This window comes from Vicugna pacos, chromosome 23 (genome assembly GCF_048564905.1).
Source record: "Vicugna pacos chromosome 23, VicPac4, whole genome shotgun sequence".
In the NCBI taxonomy this organism is placed as follows: Eukaryota; Metazoa; Chordata; class Mammalia; order Artiodactyla; family Camelidae; genus Vicugna; species Vicugna pacos.
This window is the reverse complement of record NC_133009.1, coordinates 6,234,082-6,243,439: the sequence shown is the minus strand read 5'-3', so window position 1 is coordinate 6,243,439 and position 9,358 is coordinate 6,234,082. Positions and strand designations below refer to the sequence as shown.

The 9,358-nt window shown below is 44.4% G+C and overlaps 2 non-coding genes across 2 annotated transcripts; one reads left to right on the top strand and one right to left on the bottom strand.

Moving 5' to 3' along the window:
• The first annotated feature begins 8,934 nt into the window (after positions 1-8,934).
• Positions 8,935-9,007, top strand: TRNAK-UUU (transfer RNA lysine (anticodon UUU)). Its single transcript has one exon. It is a non-coding gene; the product is annotated as a tRNA-Lys (tRNA).
• A 278-nt stretch (positions 9,008-9,285) lies between these two features.
• TRNAK-UUU (transfer RNA lysine (anticodon UUU)) lies at positions 9,286-9,358 on the bottom strand. Its single transcript has one exon. It is a non-coding gene; the product is annotated as a tRNA-Lys (tRNA).

Here is a 9,358-nt window from a genome sequence, read left to right as displayed (position 1 = left end):
CGGGGCGGGTCCTGGAACCCTGACCGCCCGCCCTCCCCTCCCCTCCCCTCCCCTCCCCTCCCCTCCGCTCTCCTCCCCTCCCCTCCCCTCCTGTCCTCTCCCCTCCCCTCCCTCCATCTCCCTCTCTCCCTCCCTCCGCTGCCAGTGCGTGGGGGAAACAGAAACGCGCTGGCGTCAAGTTGTGCTTTAGCAACCCAAGAGCCAAAATTTCCACTTCCCACTTGCGTGAGGGTTTTTGCAGATGGTCGTTACTTTTCCCTGCTGGGACCCCCTTTGTTCTGTGTCCGATGAATGCCAAATCATTCTGCTGGAAATCAGAGTTTGGACGTCCAATTATCGGTCTGGAGAATTTCTCCCCATCATCAAAATAGCGACGCCCGGAAGAGTCCCCACCTTGAGGATGCCGGGGGTTGGGGGGAGCGTCTCGGCGCTTTGCACACTCAGTCTCATTCGGTTTTTGTATTCGCGCTAGTGGATCTTCTGATCCGAGCACCAGAAAATAGCAATCACCAATCTGAGGGGGCAGAGGAGGTAGTAGTGCCTCCAACCCAACCATGGGAGAGAAAAAAAAATCTTTCATACAGTATGTTGTTTTAAAAATAGACTCTAAGTGCCTTTCCATGAGCAGTGGTCTCCAGGAGAATTTTTCAAAGGGCTCCAAATCAATAGTTGACCAGCTCTTTTTCCGTTTGATTTGCATAATAACTTCGATCTCAGATCCCAAAGTACATTTTCCTCAAAACTTGAACCTTGTTCTCTCCCAGCGCCCTTCTTTCTTGCCAGGCTATGATTGACACCTGGTTCTCAGCCTCCCTTCTCTGCAATCCCCTTCAGGTATTCAGATATTCAGGCTTAAGACCCAGACTCCTTCAGATGCCCACGACTCCCCAGCCAGGGTTCCTATGGACACATCTGCCAACCTGCCCCTTCCCTGGTCTCAAAGCAATATTTATTGAAATGCTACTATTCCAGGCTGTTTTGGGTTCACTGGAGTTTTGGGAGTTTTTTAAAGGGTGTCAGAAAAGCCTTTTTAAAAGACAAGGGGACTTTAATAAAAGTATAAAAGGGGACTTCAACAAAAATATGTATAAAAAAGATAAAGGGGACTTTAAAAATTTTCCCACTAGTATGAAACTTCAACAAACCCAAGACTTAGATTCATTAGAGAATTGGAGGAAACTACAGAGCTCACTAAGGATCTCTTAGGAGATTGTTTTGTCCTCATATAAAATGAAATCTGGGCAAACGCAAAGGACTCTTAATTGCAGGCAACCTTGAATGAGACAATGGGAGGAGAAGCTCATGAAAGAGACCTGACAGAGGCTGTTACTTCTCCACCCACCGCACTGTGACCTTGGGTAGTCCACTTTGCTCTCCAAGCATCAGTAATCCTATCAGCTTCGCTTACAACTCAGGACTGTTGTGAAGGTCACAGGAGAGAAAGTAAGTGGACCATTTTGATGACCGCAGACAGTGTGCTCTGCACATGTCATGATGTACACAAGATCCTACTCCTGACCTCCAGGCACCGCAAGGGAAGAAAACATGCCTGCATTCGCTCACTGGTTCCCTGCTGATCACAACACAAATCTTTGTGAACAGAGTAGCCCAGGGGCCATCAGTGGTCCAATGTTGCTGGAGTGAGAAGTCTTCAGTGGAGAGCAAATGGAAATAAGCCTGTCTGGGCCACTGGGTTGAGGATCATATCAAAGCCTTTATAAGGCATTTCGGTAGGGAGAAATTGTTGCATTAGAAGAGAAACCAGAAACCAGAGCATGGCATGTCAGAAAGTTTAGATTTTGTCCTGTAAGTGACAGAGAACCCAGGGTGTAGACAGAGTGGTGTGGTCAGTGACCTGTGATGTGGCATTTACGCAGGAGGATTTGGAAGGCACACTGTCTTCTTACCCCAGCAGGTCCATTCTCACTCTGGCTTCCTAGTAGTGGTGGGCCAATGGGGATCCATGGCAGGGGAGTGGGAGGTGGGAGGTCAAGGGGGTCTAGATATTTATTTCTCAGGGATTCTTCTCTGTGGGGTCACTATGAGCTGCCTGCCACACTCAGCTAAAGAGCACAGCTTCCCTCCAGGTGGTTGCCCCTCCCTCTCAGTCCCTCTTCCTCCCTCTCCCTTTCCCTCCTGTCTCCTAATTTAGATAATCACTCACTCCCTTCCTTCGACTTTCCAGCCAGGGAGTGGAAACCCCTTTCCTGCTGGCCCCAGGGTACTGCACACTCTTTTTGTGCTTTTCCTATACCCTACCGGCCTTTTGTAAATTATCTTTTCAAATTGGAGTGTGCCATTTGTGTCCTGCTAGGTTAGGAGTACTGGCTGGGAGTTCAACAAGGAGGCCATGGCTACATTCTGAGTGTGAGATCAGAGAATCTCAAAGCTAGGGCAGTGGGGGTGAAAAGGCAAGGGCATATACAAGAGACAGGAAGTCAAATCAACAATATTTGATAATGTATTGAATGTAGGGATCGTCAGTGGGGTGGGGAGGAGGAATCTAGAATTACTCCCCACTTAGTGCCTCAGGAATTGGTGGCACGTGGTGCTAATTACTAAGTGAGGGGCGGAAGTAAAACAGGGCCCAGGTGGGGGCAATCATGAGTTTAATTTTGTGCATGGATTTGCAGTGTCATGTTCAGGTAAGGGTGTCTAGTAGGCTGTGGATTTATGAAACTAAACTCAAAGTTAGAGGTGTGGACACGTGATGTGAATTTTAGACTCTTCAGTTTAGAGATGATCAACGAAGTTATGGGCATCTGTGAGTCCCCCAGGGGGGCACTTAGAGGAAGGAAGAGGCCTGCAAAAGAAATCAGAAAGAAACAACCAGGTTGATGGCAGAAAAACTGAGACCCTAGAGTGTCAGAAAGGAGGGAGAAAGTGTCTGAAAAGAGTGATGGGAACATAAACACAGCAGAGATATCCAGGAGGGCAGGGCTGAAAAATGCCCTTTGTGTTTTTGTTTTTGTTTCTGATTTTTAATTGAAGTTTAGTCAGTTACAATGTGTCAATTTCTGGCATAATGTCCCAGTCATACATGTATTTCTTTTCATATTCTTTTGAAAAATGCCCTTTGGATTGACAAGAAAGTCACTGGTGTCTGTGGTGTGAGAACAGTCATAGTTAAACTTTGCTTGGCATGGCACCCAAATCTGGGTGATGGGTGTGTTTCTTCAGGGGCACCTGATCCACAGAGGGTGGTCAACGTGTTAAACCAGGCTCTGGTGGGTTAAGAGGAAAAGAGACATGTGAATATAGGCCACTCTTTCGAAAGGCATAGCAATTAATGGGGAGGAGAAATATAAGGCAGTGGATGGGGCAACGCAGGATCAAGAGGAAGACTTTTTTTTTTCTATTTCAAATGGGAAAGGCTCATATGTTGAGGGGGACACCAAGGAGACAGATGATTAATGAAAAATGTCCCAGAGGAGATGGGATCCAGGCATATGGGGGTGGAGCTGCCTGGGATGTCTTTAAGAGGCAGAGCAGAGGCAAATGCATTTGTGGACTGGTAAACCTAGAGGTTAGACTTAGAAGGGGTTGCTACCTGATAGCCTCTAAGCAAATCTGAGAGAGAAGGGAGGGTTGAGGGCTTAAGTGGTTAAGGTTAAAGTAGCCACTGAAAGGAATGAGATTGGTAGCTTCTTAAGAGAGAAATAGAATCGTCTGCAGAGATGAAGATATGGCTGGGTCAGATCTTCTGACATGTAGTGGCCACAGTATGGATATTTTCATCATTTTCATTTGCAGCTCGGGAAGCCCAGGTGCAGAATGTTAAATCAGGGTTGTGGTTGCAGGAGAAGGACAGTTGAAGGATAAAGGGGAGAGAGGGTTCCAGGCAAAAGAGGAGACGCCGAAGGAGGGACCTGCAGCTAAAGAAAGGATGTGAATCTTGAAGAAGGGGGAATCGAGGCACTGAGCTCTCTCTAGTCTTCTCCTCTTCCAATCTTTTCTCCAACGTCCCAGTCAGAGTGCTCTTTCTGAAGCAAGCATCGGCTCCCCTTGCTTAAAACTGACCAGCCTATAAGCTCCACGAGGGCAGGGATTTTGCACCTTGGTTTTTAAACTTTTGTATTCCCAGAGCCTGGAACAGTGCCTAGCACATAGCACCTGCTCAGTGAGATTATCAACTGAATGGGTGGCTCCAAATAGCTCTAAAGTTCAAACTCCTTATGCCTACAAGCTCTCTTGCTTTTTGCTCTAGCATCTGAGGGCAGGGACTTGGTCTTGTTCATCCTTCTGTCCTCAGGGCAGCACCTGCTATAGCGTAGGAATTCAATCCATATGTGTTGAATTGAAATCCTGCCTGCATCCCATTGCAAACTGCATCCATTTGCCTCACTGAGCTCCTTGCAGTTCCTAGAAGACAAGCTCTTCTCACCTAGGGGCCTTTCTGCAGGCTTTTCTCACTGCCTAGAAAGGGCCTCCCATCCTCATCCCCCTCCACTGCCGCCCTTCCCTTCGTGTGGCTTTCTCCCCGGTAAGCAGAATAATAGCTTCCCAAAGGAGGAAACGTCTGCTTCCTAATCCCCGGAGTCTGAGACTATGTTATCTTGCATGGCGAAAGTGCTGTGTGGCTGTGATTAAGTTAAAGACCTCGAGGTAGAGAGATTAGCCTGGATTATCCAGGTGAGCCCAATCTAATCACATGGGTCCTTAAAAGTGGAACACCTTTTCCAGCTGAAGTTAGAGGGAGGTATGCTGACGGTAAAATGGTAAGACAGATACAACCCTGCTGGCTCTAAAGTTGGAGGATGGAGGTCCTGAGCCAAGGAATGTGAGAGACTTCTAGAAACTGGAATAGGCAAGGAAACAGTTTCTTCCCTAGAGCCTTCATAAAGAAGCAAAACCCTGTTGTCAACTTGATTTTAGCCCAGTGGGACCCACGTTGGGCTTCTGATCTACAGAACTGTAAGATAATAAATTTGTATTGTTTTAATCCATTAAGTTTATGGTAATTTGTTACAGCAGCAAAAGCAAACTAATACACCCTGCAACTGGTTTTTCAAGAAGCTTCCCTAGAGGGCCTCCCAAGGATGTCTAGGCACCCCTGAAAGCTGCCCGGGCTGGCAGCAGTAAGCATGACGGGTTGTGATGGCTTGTTCACTGTTTTTCTGAATTGGAGCAGGGACAGGGGAAGTGGGTAACTGGGCTATAAACTCCTTAAGGACAAGGAACTCTGTGTTGGGTTTGCCTTTGAATTTCTATCCTAATTCATTGCCTGATGCAAAGCTGATGCTCAATAAATACTTGGTGAGTCAATGAACAAAGACCTGGGTTTAGTTTATAGGAAGAGAGTGACTAGGCTAGACAATGGGGCCTGAGAATTTAAGATTTTAGTGGTAATAACGAGAAGTGGGTTATGAGTCGGGGAGCAAGTGGTTGAAGAGGATGGGAGGAGAGGGTGGGTGACTGTTTATCTGCACTGTGGTGTCTGGGCTCTGCTCTGGGTTAGGGCTAACCTGTAAGACAAGTTCAAGCTAAAACTGAAAAAGGCAATGTTTGTACCATTTTCATTTTACAGTCCTTCAGTAGATTTTCTTCAAAAAATTCAAATATCTGTGAAAGATGGATGTTGGAAACGCGGTAAGGGTGCCCTGTAAATATTTGGTGGTTAGACTGTTGTCTTCAGTCCCACTGATCTTGCTGCTTTGGCATCAGTCCTGCTTCTCCCCTCTGTCTTTTCAATGATCCAGGATATTTGAGGGCTGCCTTGTTCAGGGAGAATTTATCCCAGGGTCTGACCTCTAGGTGCTGTGCAAGGTTCCTGGGCTGCTAGCCTTGCTGGGTTCTCAGAGGGAAGGGTGGTGGGAGAGAGATTGGAGTGCCCACTGGAAACCCAGGCTAAGCATGGTTTGGAGTTAGGCCAAAACACAAAAGGAGACTTTTCAGAACAACTTCTGTGTACCACACGTCTTCCCAGTACCTTGTAACGGTCTCAGCTCCAAAGACTATACAGTGCTGGTGAACCACTGAATCTCTGAGTAGGCAGGTACACTTGGCTTTGGTTTGGGGACCCCGGGAAAGCTTCTCAAAATGACCCACGTAAATTCTACCGTTGTAGATGTGTTTCCTGGCTCTACAATAAAATTGTATTCAATGAAGACTAACCCTGTACTAAATATTCAGCCAGGCTCCACCGTGGAACTCTTAGTATCAGGAAGACAAGATCTCAGCATCCAAGGATGTACCCCCAAGACCCTGTGAAAACAGGAACCAATCCAGGGTGCAACCAACTTAGACAACAAAGCTTGCGGGCTGGAAGGGGAGTGCAGTGCGCTGTGTCAGGGTCCAGAGACGTAACAAGTGGGGCCTGAGAACTGCAAAGATAACCCTTTCTTGCTCCACAACCTTTTCCATCTCTGATACAGAGTTCCTGGCGATTTTCAATGACAAATGAGTCTGATGAGTAGGCAGACAAAAGAATCTCTTTAAAAATTAGTGGGGGACAGGGAGCAGCCCCTCAGAGTGAGCTGGGAGGCTGCCATCCCAGGCTCCAAGGGGGTTCGAGTCCTCAGAAATGTCCACTGAATAAAACATAACTCTCAGAAAAAATTAGTGGGGGATACTAACTACTATATATAAAACAGATAAACAAATTTACACTACATAGCACAGGCAACTGTATGCAACATCTTACAGTAACCTACAGTGAAAACGAATATGAAAAGGAATGTGTATATCTGTATATGTATGATTAAAACATTATGCTGTACACCAGAAATTGATGAAACGAGGTAAACTGACTATACTTAAATTAAAAAAAAAAGTTGTAACAACAACAGCAAAATTAATGGGGGAAATTAAGCTTAAGAAATAAGGCAGGGCGGGGGAGGGGGTAGTGATGGGCCGAAATCTAGAATCTATGAGTTTAGCCTGCCTTCTAGTGGGAGAATTAGGTTCAACAGTCAACGTGAGTGAGAAACTCGAAGAAACACTCAGAAGAATTCATGCTAAATAAGGCGCGAGATAGCACTCCGGGTGGTGTTTGAAACGCAACATAGAAAAAGACGGATTCAGTTCATGCTTGCTCAGGTGGGACTTTGCAATGTTAATAAGCCAAACTTTCAGTGCAACTTTCGAACTTTGCCGTTGCCTTTACGATAAAATTGTTCTCCTTAGCCTGAAATAAACCCGATCAGCTGTCTCCAACTCGGCACTTCCTTTCTCTGCCTTCCTCCATTCCAGCCAGATTAATTTATTCACTATCCCCTAACCACAGTTTTCACTCCCCAGTTTCCTTCCAGATTTACTCTTTTCCTTCCCACTGCGCCTAGCTCACTGCTGTGGAAACAGTGGGGACTCAGTAAGCAAGTTATGAGTTAATCCCAGTCTATTTAAACAGCTGGTTTATTATCCTAAAGGGAAGGGAATATGATGTAACAGAGACATTGGGCGGGAAAAAAAACAAAACAAAACAAAACAAAACAACCTTGAAGTTCCCTTTGGGGACGCTGGACAGACACCATTTCCCTTAATTAAAAAAAAACCAAACAGGTATATGTTTTCACATCTCATTCGTACAAACTGAACCAGTTTTTTCTTATCTAACACATGGGTGCTCAAGAAATGTCTGAATAAATACGTATCTGTCTGGCTCACTACAATTCCCTCTGTACACTTCTGACAGTTATTTGCTGAAACTCAACTCTGGTGATGTATTTTCCTTGCTGAAAACTCAAGGACCCCGTCCTCGTTTTATAATCTCTGCCTTTCTGTCCATTCTCATCCCCTGCCACTTCTTGTTCTTGAATTCTTATTACTGCGTTTATTACTTTGTTTATATTGTTTGCTTAAATGTCTGCATTCTTTTCCAGACTGTGAACAGGATATCTGACTCTAGAGTCAGCACAGAACCTAAGCCATAAGAGACATCATGTGATCAATAAATGTTTGTTCATTTAGATTCATTTACAGGTCATCTAATCAATTTCCCTCATTTTGTAGGTGTGGAAACCCGGACCTGTTTGGGATCACACAGCTTGTTGGTCTTTATTCTAAAAGAATCAGACAATTGTAGGAAACAAATCCCTCCAACTGAGGCTGGGCCGTTTTGTTCATTGTGTTCAGAAGCCTCAAATTCCCAGAAGCAAAAATGAATTCCCTTATCAGTCTTTGAAATTTCATAATCCTGTGTACCACACCCTGTGTGTCAGGGTTGATGAAACTGATTTTAGGAAAAACTAGGCTGATCTGGAAATATTTATTCTTAGTACTCCATGTTGCTTCCACTGGCACACACTAATATTGCTGCAGAAGGATTCATCTTGTGAGTCTGACTTTAGGATTGCAACTTGCCTGGAAGAGGGGGAAAGGCAAAATCCAATCAAAATCTAAATTAAAGGTCTAAACTCCCTTTCAATTTAAAGTCAGACCCAAGTTTCCATAGTCACTTCTGTTTTTCTGTATTAGCTCCTCTATTCATGAATCAAATTTATCTTTCCTTCTTTTGTGCTAAGGAACGCTTATCTAACAGCTACCTCATCTAATGAATGGAAATGTATTGTTCACCAAAAATATGGGGAAAATATGTAGTCTGGTTCAGTAGAATAACTAAAATTAAGAGGTCCTATCAAGGCAGTAATCGATGGAAAATAGAAGAATTGTAATAAAAAGAGGTTGCAACTCTGTCTGAATTTTTAATACTCATTTTGGTTGCCCATTTTTCTGTAATTTACTCCCGCTTAGTTTGAGAGAGCTTAGTAGATATTGGAATTTATCAAAAATGAAATATGAAAGAGCTTAAAGAATACATGTGTTAAGTAAATGAAGAAAAATATAGAAAAGCGAATGTCTGTTTTCATCTTGCTGAAAAAAAACTCTAATACCAATTAAAATTTAGATTTAATTTGCTTAATAAGCCGTTAGAATATGCTTGAGAAGCAATTAGAATATTATCAAGTGAAAGGAGAAAAGATACCTAAAGAGGGCGCCCGGATAGCTCAGTCGGTAGAGCATCAGACTTTTAATCTGAGGGTCCAGGGTTCAAGTCCCTGTTCGGGCGTTGCTTCTTCCTTTTTCATACCTTCGTAACCACGTACCAAACAAAAATTCCAATGCTGCAGCCTCGTTCTATTTTATATCGAATTAATTTCATTTTTCATTAATTTCAAAATATGCTAGATAAACATTCTCAGGGGAGGAAAAAAATGGCTACGCAAAATCACTCAACTTTTGGCAAATGTGGAGGTTTTGCACAGTGGTTTCCCAGCGAGAAGCAGTTTTTTTTTCCTTCCGATTCCTAATCATTCAGAAAGAAAACAAAAAAGCGCTGAAACAAAGCGCCCGAACAGGGACTTGAACCCTGGACCCTCAGATTAAAAGTCTGATGCTCTACCGACTGAGCTATCCGGGC